The 19,147-nt window shown below is 45.3% G+C and overlaps 1 protein-coding gene across 4 annotated transcripts in view; it reads left to right on the plus strand.

The window, feature by feature from the left end:
* Nucleotides 1–2,289: 2,289 nt before the first annotated feature.
* The window catches only part of OAT (ornithine aminotransferase), a 118,366-nt gene continuing 101,508 nt past the window's right edge, over nucleotides 2,290–19,147 (plus strand). The window contains exons 1-2 of one of the 4 annotated variants that reach the window (XM_085601611.1): nucleotides 2,548–2,586; nucleotides 10,043–10,090. The gene's annotated coding sequence lies outside the window, so the exon portion shown is untranslated. Of the gene's footprint in view, nucleotides 2,587–4,305; nucleotides 4,411–10,042; nucleotides 10,091–11,351; nucleotides 11,695–19,147 lie in introns of those variants that run through there. The other 3 variants (XM_085601595.1, XM_085601631.1, XM_085601603.1) reach the window with 3 other exon arrangements.

Below are 19,147 nucleotides of genomic sequence, written 5' to 3' on the forward strand. Positions count from 1 at the left end.
ATGAGCGTCGGTTGAGCTGTGCTCATGACGGAACCGTTCCGTCATGACCACGCCGGCGCAAGAAACGGTCAGCGCTGAGCGGGAATCGGCGCCGCATCGAAGAGGTTAGAGAGACACGGTTTTACTGATGAGTATTTAAAAAGTCATTTGGTTCAGCTTGTAACAGATGGTGCTTCCAATATGATAGGTAGGAAATCCGGTGTGGCAACTCTTCTGAAACTGAAATATCCACAGTTGAGTGTATGGCACTGTGCTAACCACAAGCTGGAGCTTGCTGTGGGTGATATTTGTAAAGAAGTCGCAGGCATTAACCAGCTCAAATTTATTTTTGATAAACTATATACCACCTACCATGCCTCTCCGAAAAATCAGAGAGAGCTTGGGGAATGTGCTCTGGAGGTAGAAGTGAGACTTCTGGCAATTGGAAAGGTGCTAGATATACGTTGGGTGTCCTCAAGTGAAAGATCTGTGAGAGCTGTTTGGAATAACTACAAAGGACTTATTAAACATTTCATGGAATCTTCCGAAGACTCAACGAGGAGTGACATTGAGCAGAGGAAATATGCTGGTTTAAACCGTTTATTAACCTCCCTGGTGTTTGTAGAAAATATGGGCATTTTATATGATGCTCTCACAGAATTGGGTGACCTATCCAGAAGGCTGCAGCGGCGTGATATGACCATATATGAGGCCGATCGTTCAATACAGATGCAGATTTTAGTGTTTGAATCAATGGCTGATGCACCTGGGCACTTTGTTTGCTACAACTGCATTAGATGCTGCTGAACGGATGCAGTTGCTGGTGTAGGACTGCAACAGAACAAAGGCCGTGTTAGCATCAATAGGGCACAGTTCTTTAGGAGCTTAGCAAATAACCTGCGAAAAAGGATGACAATGTCTAATGCATCAAATGTTTCTAGATGCACAACCACAAACAATGATGAAATAGAATACAAAGAGTTAGTACATAGAATGAAACTCCTACAACCAGTTTATTGGCCAGATCCAGTGGACATCTTATACGGTGAGGGAGAATTACGAAACCTTTGTAGCAGGTTGCATGTATTTGATACCAGGCAGTACATCCTTGGTTTCAGAGAGTACAAACAAAATAAAAATTGCATCTCTGAAAGCCTGAAACCATTAGTGCACATTATAGACACCTTTTGCACCTCCACTGCTGAATGTGAACGGGGCTTTAGTGTAATGAATGATGTGCTCACACCACTGCGGAACAGAATATCAATCAATCGTCTGTCTTCTACAATGTTCATAAATATCGTGGGGCCACCTGTCATAGAATTTAAACCTGAATTTTATGTTCAGAAATGGTTAGAAAAAGGGAGGAGAAGTGCAGATGAAAGAAACTGCATGGCTCGGAGACAAATGGCTTATGATTCCACTTATAAGCGTATTTGGAATATTCTGTGATTGGAAACATGTCCCACATTGTAAATGAATTAAATATAAACAACTTATATATTAAACCTCAAATAAACATGTTTATTGATTCTTTGAATTAAATAACGTTATAAGCTGTAACTGGTCAGTGAAATGCCAAACGTTCAAAAATTGTATGTTTTGCTATTTTTAGCCACACCTCCGACTCCGCCCACTAATCCAATCCTTGGGTTATTCCCGCCCCCTGAGTCTCCGCCCACAGTTCCCCTACTTTTTTTCCCCCACTTCGACCACTGATTATGATTCATGTACTACCTTGTTATTTCCTGAACTGCAACTGACCAGCTATACTTGGATAAACTTGAAGTATTTGCATAATTTAAACGGTGTGGCGTCCCTTATTGTGTGTGACTCTAGTCCATGAGAAGCGTGTGGTGTATGGTTGCTTAACACATAGCCCTCTGGTTGCCCGACCGGCTCGCGCCACGTTACCGCCCTTAGGGCCTGGTGACCCCAGGTTCCTACACCTTTAAATACGCCTATCTGCATCTTTATAAGGAACCATGGTAGAGGATCGGTGTCAGCCTAAGATCCTTGGATTCTGGGCAAATCACTTAATCTTCTCGTGCCCACAAAAAAACATGAATGTCTAATGTAACTTTCTCGTGTAAAGTACTCCAGTACCTTCGGGTCTAATTCGTGCTATATGAAACTGCAAACAACATAAGTACCAGCTTCTGAAGGTTCCAGAATCCCAAAACAGGCAAACGTGGCCTGTACTTAGTACTTGTGTGTCTGTCTGTTTTCAGTAGAATGCCCTCCCATTTTGTATCTCCTCATTAAACAACTCGCTCCCGCCTATAAAATGCCACCTCAACGTAGGTTTGTGTTGCCTCTTAAAATAGCGGTTCCTCAGGCAGTCCCGCCTTTCATCGCAACCGGCAAAGGGTTTGACGTGGCTTAGGCAACCCGGCCTCGGAATAATACCGGAGGCTGACGTCACACGTGAGAGGGCGGTGGGAAGTTAAAGGCAACTCGTTTGATTGGCGGATGAAGGAGTGGTGCAGCCAATGGCCTGTACAGTCGCGTTCTCTCGGTATGACGTCGGTTGTTATATGAAGAGAACGCTGCCAAGTGCCTTCTTCTACGCTGCGAGGAGAGAGGAAGAGGTCAGAGCTGCGGGAGGTGAGAGGCGGGGCTGGACCACGTGACGTGACCGGGAGGGGACAGGAGGGGGGGGTTAATAGGCGCGCGCCTGCCTCGAACAAGGTAACAATGAGTGCCTTACTTATGCTTAACGGCACAACGCTCTGGGCCTACTGTCGAGTGGAACGTAGGCACCACAGGACACACCAACCTGTCAGCGACTGGCCTGTCGCAGTGTCTTAATATCTAGGGCGATCGTGTCTAGGGATTTAGTTCAGCTGGTTCTCTATCCCGTTTGTTTATTTATTTTTTTACCTTCGACTATCCTTTCATTTATTTTGCTGTGAATTAGTGCCCCCCGCCCCATTTCGTGCACTAGTTTGCCTGGATTGTTATGATTGAAAGACAATTTAGAGGTTCTACAATGCACCTGTTAACTAGAAAACTACGACTTGTTGAAGGTATTAAACGCGGCATGGCCCACTTCGCAGCTTCTTCCTCTAATCCGGTATTGCCTCCCCCGCACACAGTGATTAACTTAATTCCCACAACACTGCCTTTGCATATGCTACTCCCTATCCTGCGCTACAAGTTGACAAATCAAGAAATTAACAGCGAACACCTCTCAGTCGAGGGCCTGGTTCTTGCCATACCGGCTATGCTGAGGGTAAGTACGCAAATACACAGTACAACGTCTCGCTACCCTCTCCAAGTCACTGGGGCGGCGAAGTAGGTTGTGTGTTGTAAAGTGTCTGTACGGCACAATTGAGGTTAGTAAACTGGCATGAATCACTCAATAAGTGTCTGGGCAGCCGGATGAGGACTCTCCCAAAGCTTTTGCTACACCTGCCTATGGATCCAACAAGTAATGTAACACCCCTCCATTTGCTAGCAAGCATGCTTTCTTGTCTGCAGTTTTCTTCACTCTGGCACCGAAAAGTCATCTGCTGCACATATCGTGCTATATCAGTCAGTTTCACACACTTTACAAAACTGCGGTAGCAAGCGGCTTATGTCCATGGTCTCTCTTTTTGTATTGATAATCAAACGCAAGTTCTGCTCCATCCATAAAAGATGTCCTTCATTTATTATTCACTTTGTTTCAGTGTTAGGTGGCCTCTTCTCGAATTTTTAGTCAGTTTTATGTCCTGCTTTATGAAGCTTGATGCTATGGCAGATGCTAAGTTGTATGTTGCCTGCACATCTGGAACAGAAGTGTACTCATCTGGAGACGTTTGATGCCCGTTAAGCATGCCGTCATATTTGTTTTTATTAATGAGATTGGCGTTTCTAATTTTCAGCCACAAATCAAGTACATAGAATCATGTTGGTGTATGAACAGACTGTGATAATGGATGGTTCCCTTTTGCCTGGTGTACGTCGGAGATCGTACTTTGCTGATAATGGGAAGCTGGAATCGATCAACTGTGGGGGCGTGTGTCAGTAGTCTAAGCCTCATAAAGGGTGAGGTGCGTACAGTTTCCTCGCTGTTCCTGTGCTGACAGGAACCGACTACGAGATGCGAGTGTAGGTAGCAACAAGCCAGGAGACCTCAACCCCCCCACCTTATCACAACCATACACCGTAATAACTGGGTGTGGCTTTGCATTCCCTGTGCACGCCTTTGCATATGTCTGTATGAATGTGAGGGGCAGAATCTCTTCATGATTTGCTCTTCAAGATTATTTTTTTTTGTTTGTTAATGTCCTTATCAGTGAGTAATGGGTGCATGACTTGCTAGCCAACCAAGTGAATACAAGCAGGCCGACTGTCTCTGGGGAAGAAGTGGGTGTAGGAAGCAGTGACGGCTGGTGAACTTTAAAAGTGGTGGTGGGCTTAAATTCTTTCCTCAAACTGGAACCGGTAAGCTAATGGAGTGAGCAAGCCTGAAGTCCTTGTAGAATGTTTGGAGGTGGTTGTAGCTTTGCCCTGATATTTGAAAAGAAATATGGGATATTTACTACATCCTTTACACACACTTTTATTAAAAGAAAACCCAGTGTTTCTCATCAGACTCCTTTTTAGTTCTGCCGAGTAAGCTTTACCCTCACTATGTGGTCTTGAAACTCCCCAACAAAAGCATCACAAAGTGGAGGCAAAACCATGAACTTTGTAATGTAGTTTTCTTTAAAAGTAGGTTACGGCAATGTACATTTCATGCAGTTAAGAAAAACAGGATATGCTTATTCACCTGTGCCTATTGATTTTCAAAAGGATCTTTCTTCACTATATATTTCCCATCCAGTCCCATCGAAGAAGGTTCCCTGCCATATGTTGTGGCTGAGATTCTACATCGAAGGGTGATCCAAGTCAAAGGTTATTCATATCTAGGGCTCCCGGTTTTATAGTATTTATTTTTGTCATTTCCGACTGTATTTATCCATATTTATTTATTTCCAACTTTATCTGTATTTATCCATAATATTATGGGTATTGCAAAAAACATAAAGCTCAAATTGGTATATTTCCACATTTATTTACCCAATAAATATGCAGTCATGCTTGAATGCCTGCTAGGATTCACTGATATGAGCACCCGCAGAGGATAAATCGATGCACTTATATGCACTTTTCAGTATCAGCCTTGTGCATATCTACTGCTGTTTAAGCTTCTACTAAAATACCTTTCATTTTTAACACCCTTACCTATCAATCCACACAGTTATTGGGCTGGTAATCATGACAGTGTATTTAGAATCACTCAAAAAGCACCTAATTGCCGTTTTATCCACATTTAAAAATAAATACATACAAGAGAATAAATGTTTTTCTGTCTGTATTTATCTGTAAAAATCCTTAAAAACAGAAAACAGGCAGCCTTATTCATATCTCACAATGAAATTCCATAGGTACAAGGCTTTCAGATCCGAGTAGGAACAGTAGTGACTGAAATATAATTGTATGCAAGTGAGAGAGGCCTTTGCGGCCTCTTCAGTTATTTTGAATTAGTTATAAATCTAGCTTTGCTGCAATTATTTAAAGGCATGCAGTTTTGGAACTAAATACTGACATAGTAGCACGCGCCAAGAGCCCACAAAGCACTATTTAATTAGTGTTTTTGACTCTTTGGAAACCAGCTCGACTTCGCTTCTGTGCTGTCTTTTGAAATACGTTGCTTCCTGCTGCTGAAAGTCTTACCTATGACCGTGCAGTTGGTGTACCCACTGTCATCGAAGCAGCTTTGTCCCATGTGGCACAATTGAGTACAAAGTCACATCCATCAGACTCTGATCTTGGAGTTAAGCCTTCCTTTCGTCATTACTGATCCGGTGCAGAGCAGAAAAAAACAAACGCAGTGGCAGGCAGTTTGTTTTATATAATAAAAATAAAGACAGATTGCCATAAAAAAGACTGCTGTAATGGGTGACGGGGCCAATGTGACATTAAAGTCTAATAAGTTGATTGACTGCTCATGTGTGACATTGTTTATAGCAGGCAGGGCTGCAGATTGCAGCGACTGACCAGGTTTACGTTTAATCTGAGCTCAACAATATGAAGGATCCAGTTCTCCTCATGGGAAATGTGGGCTGTACAGAGGTAAGCCCTGCGTCATGACATCGGCCCGTCATCAAGATTTGATGCATTCAAAAATGCACATGACTGGCCTGCCAGGGCTTGGCTGCCTCGCTATGATCCTAGAGCCAGCCGACCTACTTCAAAAGGTGGCATCAGAAAGATGAATAATACATTTTAAAGAAACATGCCTGCACTTCAGTTGGGGCTGGTCTCCGACATCCTAAGGCACAAGCCACTAGTGGCGGGAAGATGCCAGAGTACCTGTTTTTTTTTTTCATAAGAAAAAGTAAGAAAGGCCAAAAATGATGACTTCCTCATCATGGCAACAAGGACAGCCAACCGCTGGTATGGAAGGATGCTTCTAATCTGGTGACTAAATAAAATACCATGCCCTTGTGTTATCTGAATTTTAGCACCAACTTCACTGGTGAAATAATGGACAAATACTGGTTAGAAGGCAACCCTACGTAAGAACCAGAGCGGGAGCCAAGCCATCAAAATGTTTAGCCTGTAAATCGTACAACAAACGTAATGTTAAAAATATAACACTTTAAAATCTAGAAGTCTATTACTTCAACAAGTGGCAGCATTTCAGTTTGGCGTATTGGTCAATATAATTGGATGAGGTGGCGTTAGAAGTGATAGTTTACAAACAGTAACTTAAGAACCTGCTGTTACGATGCCTTATTCAACTTTTATGATGTTATACATGAAGGAAGCAACATTACAGAGAATTAAACTATATATGCAAGACCTTTTTGTACGGGCTTCGTCTTGATCTGTTGTATTTGAAGGTGCTCTACAATGTGGTGATCACGGAAAAGGAGGCATGTGAATTGGAAGTAAAGTACTACACTCGCGTGACACCACCACTTAGCCAGGAAAGCCGGCATTGACCCAGGTTTCTTGGTTACACATTGTGCAATTCTGCAACTGTATGATTAGCTCGTTTTACCTCCGAGCCAGAGATCAATGTTTAGTGTTTAATTCTTCAAGAAACTAAATAAGTACACTGTGTTAAATAAATACTCCTATAATGAACTTGACACAAGAAGTCTTTCTAGGAATCAAAAAAAGCGCAGAGCTGAAGGAAGGCAAGAAATTATAATCTGCTACTATCCCTGGTCTTCAAAAAGAGACAGACTTGCGGCTTGGTTTATAATCTCAGTGAAGGTAATTACACATATTAACAAAATATGAGACCTTGGAGATCCCACAGAATTAGAGGTCTTTGCACAAGTGAAGATCAGAGCTTGACTGTTGACAGACTCGGAGCTTGCACGGTCACATGTGAAAGTGGGCAGTTTCAGAGTAAATATTGTTTAAGATCTCATGGTTTGGAGGTTAATGGCTTACAAGTTAGCCTATGCAAATACTCTCTATTTCTATGTTTATGTCACGATCCGAGCGCACCGACCCTGCCACAAAGAACCCGGAAGAACTACAGGTCCCAGAGGCAACGCGGCCACCCGATCACGTAATCTCTTTTCGGCGAATAAAAGACCGCAGCCAACCCGGGGGCGTTGCCTATGATTCTTGCATTCATCAACGGCTCCCCGACTGCCAGCCTTCGCGGTTTCCAGCCCGCCAACCTCTGCAGCATTCCGGAGCTTCTAGCGGCCCACGTAGCCTCTGCCTTCCTGTGCCGGCGACATCGCCGACGCCTTCGCAGAGAGGTGTGTGTCTCAAGTTCTATCGGCAACCCTTGCAGACGCCTCTCTTCCAGATCCACAATCCGCCGTTATCCTTACGGCCATCAACCAGACAGAATCCCTGCTCTCCCTCTACGCCCACGGATTTCCGGGCTTGCCAACTCCTCAGAGTGCGCTCCTCTGCTCACGTCGGAAACGTGAGTATTTGAGTAGCAGCGCGAACATCTCTGCCGGGAAACTCCCGCAACTCCTTTTGTTTTCTTTGCTTACTGTTCGTAAACCCCTCATAACAAACGAGTGAATACCGAGCTGATCGCTCCACTTCCTCCCTCCATGTGAAGGGTGAGGAGGAGAGAACCTTCCTGGCTGGCGCTCCTCCGCTCACGGAGTTCCGAGCGTGGAAGTGGTAGCGCCACTCCGTTTCCTGTTTCTTCGGGTCGAGGTGACCCACGAGACCTCCGTCTACAGCGTGAAGGTACCAGGGTCGTTACACTATCGGAGAGCTATCGGGAAGGGTACGGGGGTCCTCGTTCCTCTTCTCACCCTGTGCTTCTTCTCTTCCAGGTCTCTCTTTCCCGGCTGTTCCTATCCCGTTTTCCCTCGCTCACCCGTCTCCCTAGTCCACGTGTCTCATACATACTCCGGGCTGGGGACGGATGGGAGGGGGGCCCTTACTTAGCATCAGTGCCATCCCGAGGAGGAGATCGCAGATACCCGTGACAGTTTACCCTGACCGAGACGGTGTATTTTTGGTGATCATGAACACAGGTCTCCTCCAAAAGATGCTGAGGGTGGTGTCGTCATATTGCATAACTGGGTTGTTGGTGGACAGCACATGTGCCTTGTCAACAAATGCTGTAATTAAGATCCACAGGATGCTGACCCAACAGACTGTACTGGAGAAAAGGACATTGCCCATCTCCCCTCACCCCCCCTTACATGGCTGCTGAATGGCTCCCGTTCTTGGATTTTTAGCCAAGAGCACTTTAAATCCTGAGACTTGAAGATGTGCTGGCCTTAGAAGTACAATCAGTCAACAAGCTTAAAAACCTGGACTGTCAGATGTTACACAACAGGAGGGCACTGGACGTCATGACCCTTACTTCTAACAGAAATGCATTTCCTCTCTAACCACCGAGCTTTCTATTTAACTTTTTCCAGATATTGTTGTGGCCACTGGGAATGATGTGTCCATCTCTGGCAAATCTAAGCCAAAAAGATCCAAACCTTCAGATCTGCTAGATATTTTCCCCAATAAAAAAGCCAGTTCAATGTTACCCCATTACCAAGAGTTGTATGCAACTGGCTCACCGGAATCGTTGACCAAATTCAGTTTGCGGAGACTGCTTTAATTCCATTAACAGTCCAACCACTCTTGTCCATTTGTCTGGCCCTTTAGTACTAGTCATCAACCCATACATGCTCTCCTTGGTTTGTGGGTATCTGGAGCTGATTTCTCGGGTCCAGATGTTAGGCCAACAACCCCGTGCATATGAATCACCCTGGAGCTTCGCTATTTTAGCACTATTTACAATACTATGGAACCTGTGCCCCCGGATCATGCCAGTGCGAGATGGCCTGGTTCCCCTTACACCAAAATACAGGCTCCTGTTCCGGGCCTTTGCATAGGTGAGCCTGGTGGCTGCTTGGGGTGCCCTGAGCTCCTGGCACAACGGTTTGATACCGGGCATGAGACAGAAGTGCTTTGTTTCCCTTTCACTGCCGCATGGGCAGTGACCATAGCCAGCTTCCTAATGCTCCCAGCGCTTACTTTGTTTTCCCCGTATCCCTATCTCATCATAGTTCCAATAAGCTGTAAAGATGGGTGTCGTTGGACACGTCTAGATTATCAGGCATAACTGCTTAGCTTAACAGGCAGTTGCTTCAAGATGTGCATGACACTTAATCTAAAGGTTGTCAAAATGATATGAGCAGTATCCAGATGCAAGCCGAAAGCTCTGCTCTGCAGTCAGCTAGTCAACTATTGCCAGTCCCAAGAGACCAAAACTAAACCCCAAAATCATGATTTAAAAAAAAAAATCTTTATGGAGCTGTGAGACAAACGCTAAACCTGTTAATGGTGCTTTAAAAAAAAAAAACATTTTTAAATCTGCCTACTCAGAATAGCTGCGCTATTTGGAATCCATGCATTTAAGTCATGCCAAGGGCATTTTCTTCCGTTTTTTTTCCTTCTTTGATATTGCTATATAAAGGTACAAGAACGTAATAAAATAATACTTTTATCTGCATAGTAGTTCAGTAGCTTGCATATAACATGAGAGCTCATTTAATCTGTATTTTTTTTTATGTACGTCTGGCACCTGTAGTTCTTTAAAGGCTAAAGGCCGCACTGGAACTATCGGGAAATAGCAAAGGTGAGCTACTCAAAGCTGTCATTGGAGTTAAGGTGATATTGCTGTTGTCTGTACTGTAGTTCGTACATTTGAATGAAGCATTGCTGCTCCTTGCACCAAACCTGCATGTTTGAGCTAAGCTTACACTGCTGTGATTTCTGCCCTTCCTCTCTGTGAGACTCTTGCTCGGCTTCTTACCGTGCTGCAATCATTGTCCGTGTTAGAAAAGCTTGCACTCTTTACACCCTTAGTACACTGCCCCTCTGTTAATCAAACTTGTTTTGTAGTGTACTCGGGTAGTTCATACTGCATGTCCATTCAATGTTTTTTTGCTGACACTGCAAACTTACTGCATTGCATTATTTAAGTGTAGCAGCCCTGCTCTGACGTTCTCATTTAAAGAATAACGAACGGTCCATCTGAGCAGTTTCTGTATCATTTAAATACATCATCTCTGTTTAGAGGTTCTGCCACCGGCAGTTGTAACACAGAACCCTTCTATAGAAGTTGTGTTAGTGTCACGTTGCATAACTACCATGCCCTTTGAAAGGTGGCCGTACAGTTCCATTCACATTATAGCAGCACTGCAGTGTGGTGTTAGGAATCCCTTCTCATAAAAAGTGCCGCTGGCATGGTGGCCAGTCCGAAAATGTCACATTAAAACATTTGATTCCTGCTCAAACGTTCATGAACTGGGGGTTTCCGGCGCTGCAGTGAAGGGCAGGTCATGACCCACGCTAAGTAGGTAGCAGCTCTGGGGACTAGACCCCTCCAAAGAAGTGTTGGTACCGTCCGATTTAAAGTATATTATAAATAAATCTTCGAAATATGGCAGTTTTCCGACTCCGTCCCTGCTCTTTTCTTCAACCCTATCTGCAGATTCACCCTGTGGGATCCTGCAGTGACCCCCCCACCATCTCCAGCACGAGGCCTTCTTGCTCGGACGACTTGTGCAACGAGGCTGTCTATCATCCCCCCTCTCCCTCTGCGGATGACTGCCGCAGGTTCCTTTTCCGTGTATCCGGTTAGCCAGTGCTTCATTCTCCTTGCTTGATGTGTCCCTCACACATTGACCTTTGACTGTATGATGACTCTCTGCGATCACTGCTCTACACCCTCTCCCCCCTACAGGGGATATAGCTCCTACGCAACTCGTGTCTGCTGTCGCTGGATGTATATTTAGTTTGGCTGCCTACAGCGATGGGTGTGTGAGAGGCCAAAGCCTGATCATCCAATGAGTCTCCTCTATCTGAGCTGATGCAATAGTATATTTGGCAGAAATAAAGGCGATTGTCGCGCATTCACCGGGATGCTCGGCCAAGGCATTAGGAGAGAGCTTTTTTGTTTGTTAGGAGTGGTTTGTAAATCAGTGTTGGCTGAACGCCTGGCCGCTTGCAGTGACGGTCATATGTTTGTGTTTTGATGGGGGTGTGCCCTGTCGGTGTCTGCCCCCCTCCCCGCGTGCGTGCGCGCGCCTACATCCCTTTCCAGGGCGGAATGACAATAAAAGGGTCAATGTCGATATCGCAGGATTCATGACTTGGTGAGAAGACGCGGTCACGCTCTAGACGTACCCTCCAGCGTCTCTCTGGGCCCCCTCCTGGATACAGAAAAGATCGTAGTCGGTGAGTCCTATAGCCTCTGGCCCAATGGTATGAGATCCTGATGTGTCCGTTTCAGTGTTTAAGAAGCTGTAGTGGGTTTAGTGTCAACTGTTAAGCAGTCAGTTTGATATGTGAGATTCGGTTTTAAGGTAGGAATAGCCATGTTAAATGAGCACACCCGTGTGGACGGAGTATTTCATGTGTTGAATCCTGTGTTTGTGAGGAGTCCTTATTTGTAGTATGCACCAGGGTGACTGGCCTGCGCACGGGGCACCTGCTTCCATTGCACGATGCGCTGGTGTTCAATGGACTCGACAGGAAGGTTGTAGGTGCAGGCGGTGTTAGGAGTACATTCTGACGGAATGTTTGTGTCCCGGAATTTGTTATTTTATGAACATGCACTCGAATATCTCACCTGAGAGCCATTCTAAACCAGCAGAAAACTTCAGGCAAGTCTCTTGTTGGCTAGAGACGTTGTTTGTTTATTAAACTGAGCCTTGCGCTTTGCCTTCCGGGAAGGGTGCAACCTTCGAGAGATTGGAAGCCTTCTTTCTCGTTTGAAGAGTAGTGTGTGCACTGTGATAGCAAAGCTTCAAGGGGCGATCTTCGCTCCTTCAGGCTCGGAGGTGCAGGTTTGGCAGTACTTGCGCGAGTTTTTTTTCTTTTTTCTTTGACAATAACAATCAACAATACAGTTTTCACAAGCAGTGCAAATTTTATATCAGTAATCCTTCACGCAGCACACCTGGACAATTTCTGCAGATAACATTCCTATTGTGTGGGTCGTTCTTATCTTTCAAACTTCTGGCTCATCAGAAGAAAATTGCGATGGTAAATTAGGTGGCTCACAGATATCTCCCCCTGTATGCATTCAATTTTTCCCATATCTGCATCCATTTTTTCGGGCACCCCCTGGATAGGTATACTGTTTTCTCTCTAAACATGCACCAGTCCATGTCAGTCTTCCAGTCCTGCACTTTTGGGACGTCTTGTGCTCCCCATTTCTTTGCTATGTTAGTTTTTGCGACCATATAGCCCAATGCCACCCATGTCCTCTTTACTACCAAAGTGTTGTTTCCCATATATTCAGTAGGCAACGTTTGGCCTCCAGTATTATTTCTCCACCCAGTACTCTTCCCCCCCCCCCCCCCCCCCCCCCTCCCTCTGCCACACTGTCTTCTACAACTGGGGTTCTCGATATATCCCATTTTGACCAAGGGGGCACGTGACATAGATTCTATGCAAAATCTTGAGCTACACAAGTTTAAATTTAGAGGATATTGCAACCTCCTTTGGTGTTGCCGGTGCTTCTTGCCAGCCCTCCTCCTCCAGTCTGGGTAAGTCCCCCTCCCATTTGTCACGGAGTTGCAAAAGAGTATCAGGTGAATGATTAATCAATTTCTAGAACGGCATTGAAGTCTCCTTTTTCGGCATACCCGTCCAGCAGTCTAGTGTCAAGTGGCGAGGCCTCGGGAGGGGTCACTCCCTCCAGGATTGCGGTCTGTAGGGCATGTCTTGTCTGTAAATATCGGAATCTTTCAGTTTCTGCCAGTTCGTGCACTTGTTGCAAAGTTTCAACGGGTATTACCGCCCCCTTTCGCAAGAGATCTCCTACTCGAGCTATTCAGATGATATCCCACTTATCGAAGCCCTTAGTTCTCCAGCGAGTACCTGCGTGCTTGTTCTGGCTTGGCACTCGTAGTGTTTAGAGAAGTGCCTGAGTGGAGACGCTACGGTAAAACAGCATAAAATATTTTTTCAAAGGGAATCATTTAGTCGTTTAAAAGTGAATGTGTTCTCAAATTTGAGAGGCGAGGTCGGCATAGGAATGCCTTCTTAGGTTGTGTGTTGCTGTTTGTATCGAAGTCCCAAAAGCGGCGCATATCGAATAGTTTTCAAGTAGGTCATTGTTTGCTGCTCTGAAGCCTTTAGTCCTTTTTAAATTGCATTTTAAGTCCACTTAATATCTTGTACTGCGACATCATTTTAGATGTGTTTATACATGTATATCCCGTACAGTAACCCTGTAAAGCAAAGTTTTGCTGTAAGTGACCGGTGGTCCATAGAGTAACATGGGCTGGCTATAGAGGAAATTCGAGATAGTTCGCTCCATTATATGACTTCCAAATTGTCATGTTTGGTGTCAAACACCATTCCTTTTCACCCCAACACGATTCTCATGTTGAGGGTGAGCTGGCATGCACAAGGGTGCCACCCTGAGTGGGTGCTTCCCCCCCCCCCCCCCCCCCCCCCCACCCACCCAGTGCCTTTGTGGGCTTCCCTGAACCATTTGCCTCCGAGACAAGTCTTCCCTCCTGATGGGATGTGCTAGCACTTCCCCCAGGACGGAGACAAAGGCCTGGGCCAGAAGTAGGTCACACCTCCTTCCTCCCATGATGGCTAGTGTTTAGTCATCAGGAGGGTGAGCCTCCAAGTCTTTCACTGCCCTTGATGTGTTATTTCTTGTCCCCTACTCTAGGACAAACCCCCTCCTGCCCTGTCCAGCCTGGCAGGCAGGAACATTAGTTATTCAGGAGGCATACACCTCCAAAAGTCTACCCACACCTTTAGGGTGGGCTAAGAGGTCTGTACAGCCATGGAAGGGTTCTGTCATGTTGGAAGACCCTAAATTAGACTCTGGGTAGAAAGGTGACGTACACCCACATGATGTCACCTCAGGGGCGGGTTAGCCTTGGGGACCAGTAGCCCATTGGCCACTGTCCCTCAATCCCTTAACCTCCCCTAAACTGAATTTAAGGGTATCCCCCGGACACCAAACCCTCTTTTCTGACCTTGAATCCGAGAAGAGGCACAGACGTAGTCACCGACCAACAGGACTTTGGACTCTGCCAAAGCGCAAAGAGAGGACACTTAAATGCCCATAAGAGACCATATACTAGAACTGCATGTTCGTGGCAAAAGCTTGTGGCTCCCATAAAGAGGGACTTCAGTGGATGCCAGACACCAAAGCAGACTACCTTGGATTGGTGGTACCAGTCCCCTGCAAGCTGCAGGAAAACCGAGGTGCTGCGTGACAAGAATTGCGACCACCTGGGCCTGTTGATTGATCCCGAAGAGAAGTGGTGTCCTGCAAGCCCAGAGTGGTAGCTAAGCTTTCCCCTAGTTTCAAGCCGCAGCTCTTCTCCTGTTGACTTCCAGCCGCCAAAATAACTGGAGTAAATTTACCTAAGGTAAGGCTTGGTGATCCCCAGTCAGGTGATGGACCCCTTGAGTGTCATACCCAGCCCGAGAGCAACTCAGTGACCGATTTTAGTCAACAACCTCACTGTGTTCCTGCATCCTGAAGTTGGAGTAGTCGAGTGTGTGGTAAAGCATCTTTGGTGCGACCTGATGTGGTGATTGACAGCTGCCATCTATCTCTGCACCTTTAGCCGCTGAGCAAGGTAGAAGAAATCCAGCCGTTGAACCTGGGTCCTAGGACCCCAAAGGCCTTTACTCCCCGTGGGAAGAGTGGAACTCCATTTCCAAGTGTGGTTTTGTCAAGTGCTGCAAGTTTGATAGATGCCGTGGATCCCGTTCTGTACCAAGGGCAGCCAAGTCGCCTCTGCACCTAGACTTTCTGGGCAAGGTAATGAAGTAACGACTGTTGGAACTTGGTCTAGGGACCCGCATACGTTGCTTAATTTGTGCAGCTGGTTTCAGGTGCTTAGCATAGGCAGCTTCTTAACAGGGCAGAGGCTATTGAATTTTTCTCCCCTTTGCGATGGGCTCCTAATAATAAATGTACTTACCTGCTGCAATTCAAAACGTTTGACGTCAAAGGACGCTTCGGATGCATGTCTGCCTGGTATGTCGGGCCCACCCGGGTCCAGGCACGATGACTGCATCATGTTAGTGATGGCAGTCGTGCATGCCTGCCTGAGTGTGTCACTCCCATTGGTTATTTATATTTGAGGGCTGATGACTTGGTGCTTAGGGTGGACTCGAGGCAGACTGGATCCTGAAAAGTTCAGGTCCGTCACAGCCTCAGGACAACCAATGCGACGTCAGACGTTTTGAATTGCAACAGGTATTGTAGTAGACTATTTATTATTCTGGTGGCACATGGGTTTGAGGGCTGGGGTTGCTCGACCACAGTTAACTCTAACATAAACACTGAGTTGCCTACCAATAATTTAATGTAGGTGGTAAGAGTGCAATCTTCACATCACGGCTTGCAATTCTGTTTGGGCTAGCTTGCCTTTCATTCATTCTTTCAAGGCAGATTCATTCAGTTTTGTAACAGTATCTAGAGTTATGAAATTTGTAAACTACTTTACATAAATATATTCTAACTTGCCAATGCAATAGCTTAATTTTTCTTAGCTCTGGCTGCAGATGACCGGTTCTTGTGAGGTCAAAATCGAGTGAAGGAAATGGAACTAGATGATAGATGCTTGTGAAAAATCGTACAACTGTTATGAGTGTTCAATAAATTGTGCTACGGTCGGAGTAATTAAAAGTGCGAAGCTTACTGTTTTACCAACTCGCGTGGACGCATTGAACTGAATCCAGCTGAAGCAGGACAAAAATGATTAATTTTTATATTTGCATGTTATTGCTCATGGCATGGGCTGGCCAACCAAAACACAGCGCAGTCCTTGTCACACCTCGCTTCTGTGTGCACTGCACTGTATTAAAAAAATAAAAAATGCCAGCACCATGAATGCTGTGCTCTATGAATGCTGTGCTCTATGATTAGCAGCTTACAGGGATTAAATCACTGGGTAGCCGGTAGCACTGCAGGCACGGTAGGACAGGCTGAATCTTAGAGGCTTGGCCTGCCTGTTCAGAAGATTGGAGCCTGACACACGACAGTGAATGACTAGCAGTGACCAAACCAGCCAACCTTACATGATTTCATTTACACTACACATTGTAAATGCTGCGTTGCGTGCGTAGTTGTGTGGTCTTCAGGGTGGGGCAGTGCGGCTGTGGTGAGACTGTATTGTCATGCGCAGTGTAATCTGCATGTGCGGCGTCTCGACCAATGTGCCAGTGGTCTGCACCTGTAAGTGCCACTGTAGCTGCAGGTCCGAGTTAAGACTAGTAGTTGGTAGTCATTATAATGTATCGATAATGTCTTGTTCTCTGAGGTGGTGCCAGGGCTGCTGTATTCAGATCAGGGAGCAGGGGTTGAGACGACTTGAGCCATTATGTTATTGTGACTGACTGTGAGCCTGCAAGTGCATTGCATGCCATTGATGCTGCTTTATTACTGATTGAAAGGTCCAGTTGCTGCAATCGAGAGGAGAGACTGGCTGGGTGTCCTAAAATGTCTATGTGCTAGAATAAAGGTCCCATGTGGTGAAACAAAATCTTGTGTGGTAGTATGATCAAAGAGCTAAGGACTGTGTAATCCATGTCCCTCTGGTAACGGTCTTGTGGTAAGACACGTGTGGTAAAACAAGCTGACACATACCAGTGTGGTAAAGTTCCCAGTGTAAGGATTAAGTTCCGTCTGCGTGGCAAAGAGCCTGTCGTGTGGCAAATATCTTTGTAGTAAAGTAATTCACTGGGTTTGGGGTTAAGATCCTGCCTCGCAAATGTGTGTTAAATGGCCGAATACTGAGGCGTGTATTAAAAAGGTCTTGTGTGATGCATGTTTCCTTCCATGTGGTAAATCTCTGTGTGGATAAAAGTTCCCTTGTGCTGTAGGGTCCCACTTGGTACAAGAGTGTTTTGAGTGTTGTGAAGTGTTACTGTGTCAACAAAAAATGAGGGGGGACCAGGAGCTAGTTCCGGTCCAATGTCAGTGCTCCAACATAGACTGTTAAATCAATGAGGACATTGTACCGGGTTGGAGGTAATGGCCAAAATGCTAAAGTGAACAGTGCCACGCCATGCCGTGCGTGGTGCCCCAGTGGAAAGCGGTGCCGGCATTTAGAAAGAATATTGAAAATACAGTAATGATGGAATAGAGTGTAATCCATGCCTGAGCGTGACACAAGCTCTGGATAGGTAGGGGTAGGAAATTGGTGTCCCGGTTGCTCAGGGTCGTATATACTCTCTAATAATCCCAGGGGGGTAAACCATACGTAAACAACAGAGTGATTAAGATCAAAGACATGGGCACTGTTCCGCTTACCCCATTGTTCCTCGCACAGCCTGGATCTGTAGCAGACACATTTAAGGTACTTACTAATCTTTTATGGCCGTAACAATCAATGTTCATGTTCCACAGCAAGCTTCTCACGCTATTGTTTTCTTATTGTCCTGAAAACTAGAGAGGTGCCATCAGGGGATAGGATTGCCTCTGTGGCAATTGCAAAAGTATGGAACAAACTGCATTCGATGCAGTCCCTCTCGTCTTTGCAGGGTTATTTCAAGGCTTTTTTTTAGCATTAAGGCAGTTTGTGCTGCTATTTTCTTTACAGTGCCATACATGTATACTTTATAAATAAAAATGTTTTATAGAACATAATAAGCAGATTTTGACTCGTTTGCATTTATTTTATCATTTTCTTTTTTTTTTCCGTCAGCCAGTATCTGAGTTCAAATCTACAAACCACTGCTAGAGTAAGACCTGGAGAGTCAACGGCTATAAAGAGTGACTTGGGTATCCACTTAGAGTGCAATAATACATGAGGCCCTGGTTGACTATGGTACCCTACACAGATAGTGCTCCAGAAGCTGTGACGTCACCAGACCAACACACTGTCTGGTTGCACATTTATTTTCTTATGGTTGGGCTCCCTTAGTCTTAGAAGATCCCTATAGCCTTGGGCATATCTCATACAAAGTTTTCTTTGGGCAGGGGGAACCTCTTAGCAAAACCTTACTTGAGGAAGGCTCCCTTGCTGAAATTCAGATTGGGTATTACACCTGGCCTTCAGCAGTGGCAGCTGAGGATGTGGGTGGAGCCAATAGAATAAATGGGTGGAGCCAGTGGAAGGAGTGGGTGGAGCGAGGGAAGTGGGTGTGGCCTCCAACCTTTTGTTTAGCACCTGGACTTCATATTATACAAATAAAGCACTGCCCACATGACCTTATCCACAAGAGGGTTCGTTTGAACTCATCCTGCAAGTAAACAAGTGTCACCTCTGTTTCCCCAACCCCCCCCCCCCCCCATTAGTTTCAATGGGACCAGTTTAAAATATTTAAAAAATGCACAACTCCAGTTATATGTATGATACAAAGTTAGTTTTGGTGTCTATACCTATATAAAAATAAGCTCTTATTTTTTTTTTTTATAAATTGATCTCTGATTACTTTTGAGTTTTCTCAATTATTTATGCACCACTATGGTACTGTACCCCAATCATCTCATTGTTTCCTGGAGGTGGGCGGGAGATTATTATTTTTTTAATTTTCTTTGCTGTTAAAATTGTTCAGGTTCTTTATGACTGGCCCTTGGCTGGAAACCTCTCTCCTACATTTAGATTTCGAGTTAAATTGAAGTATTGGAACAGTCTCTTATCCTGTTTTCTGCTGGGCCAATGCGTAGAAATGATACCAATAAGGTTTAAGAACC

This window comes from Triturus cristatus, chromosome 1_2 (assembly GCF_964204655.1).
Source record: "Triturus cristatus chromosome 1_2, aTriCri1.1, whole genome shotgun sequence".
Taxonomy (NCBI): domain Eukaryota; kingdom Metazoa; phylum Chordata; class Amphibia; order Caudata; family Salamandridae; genus Triturus; species Triturus cristatus.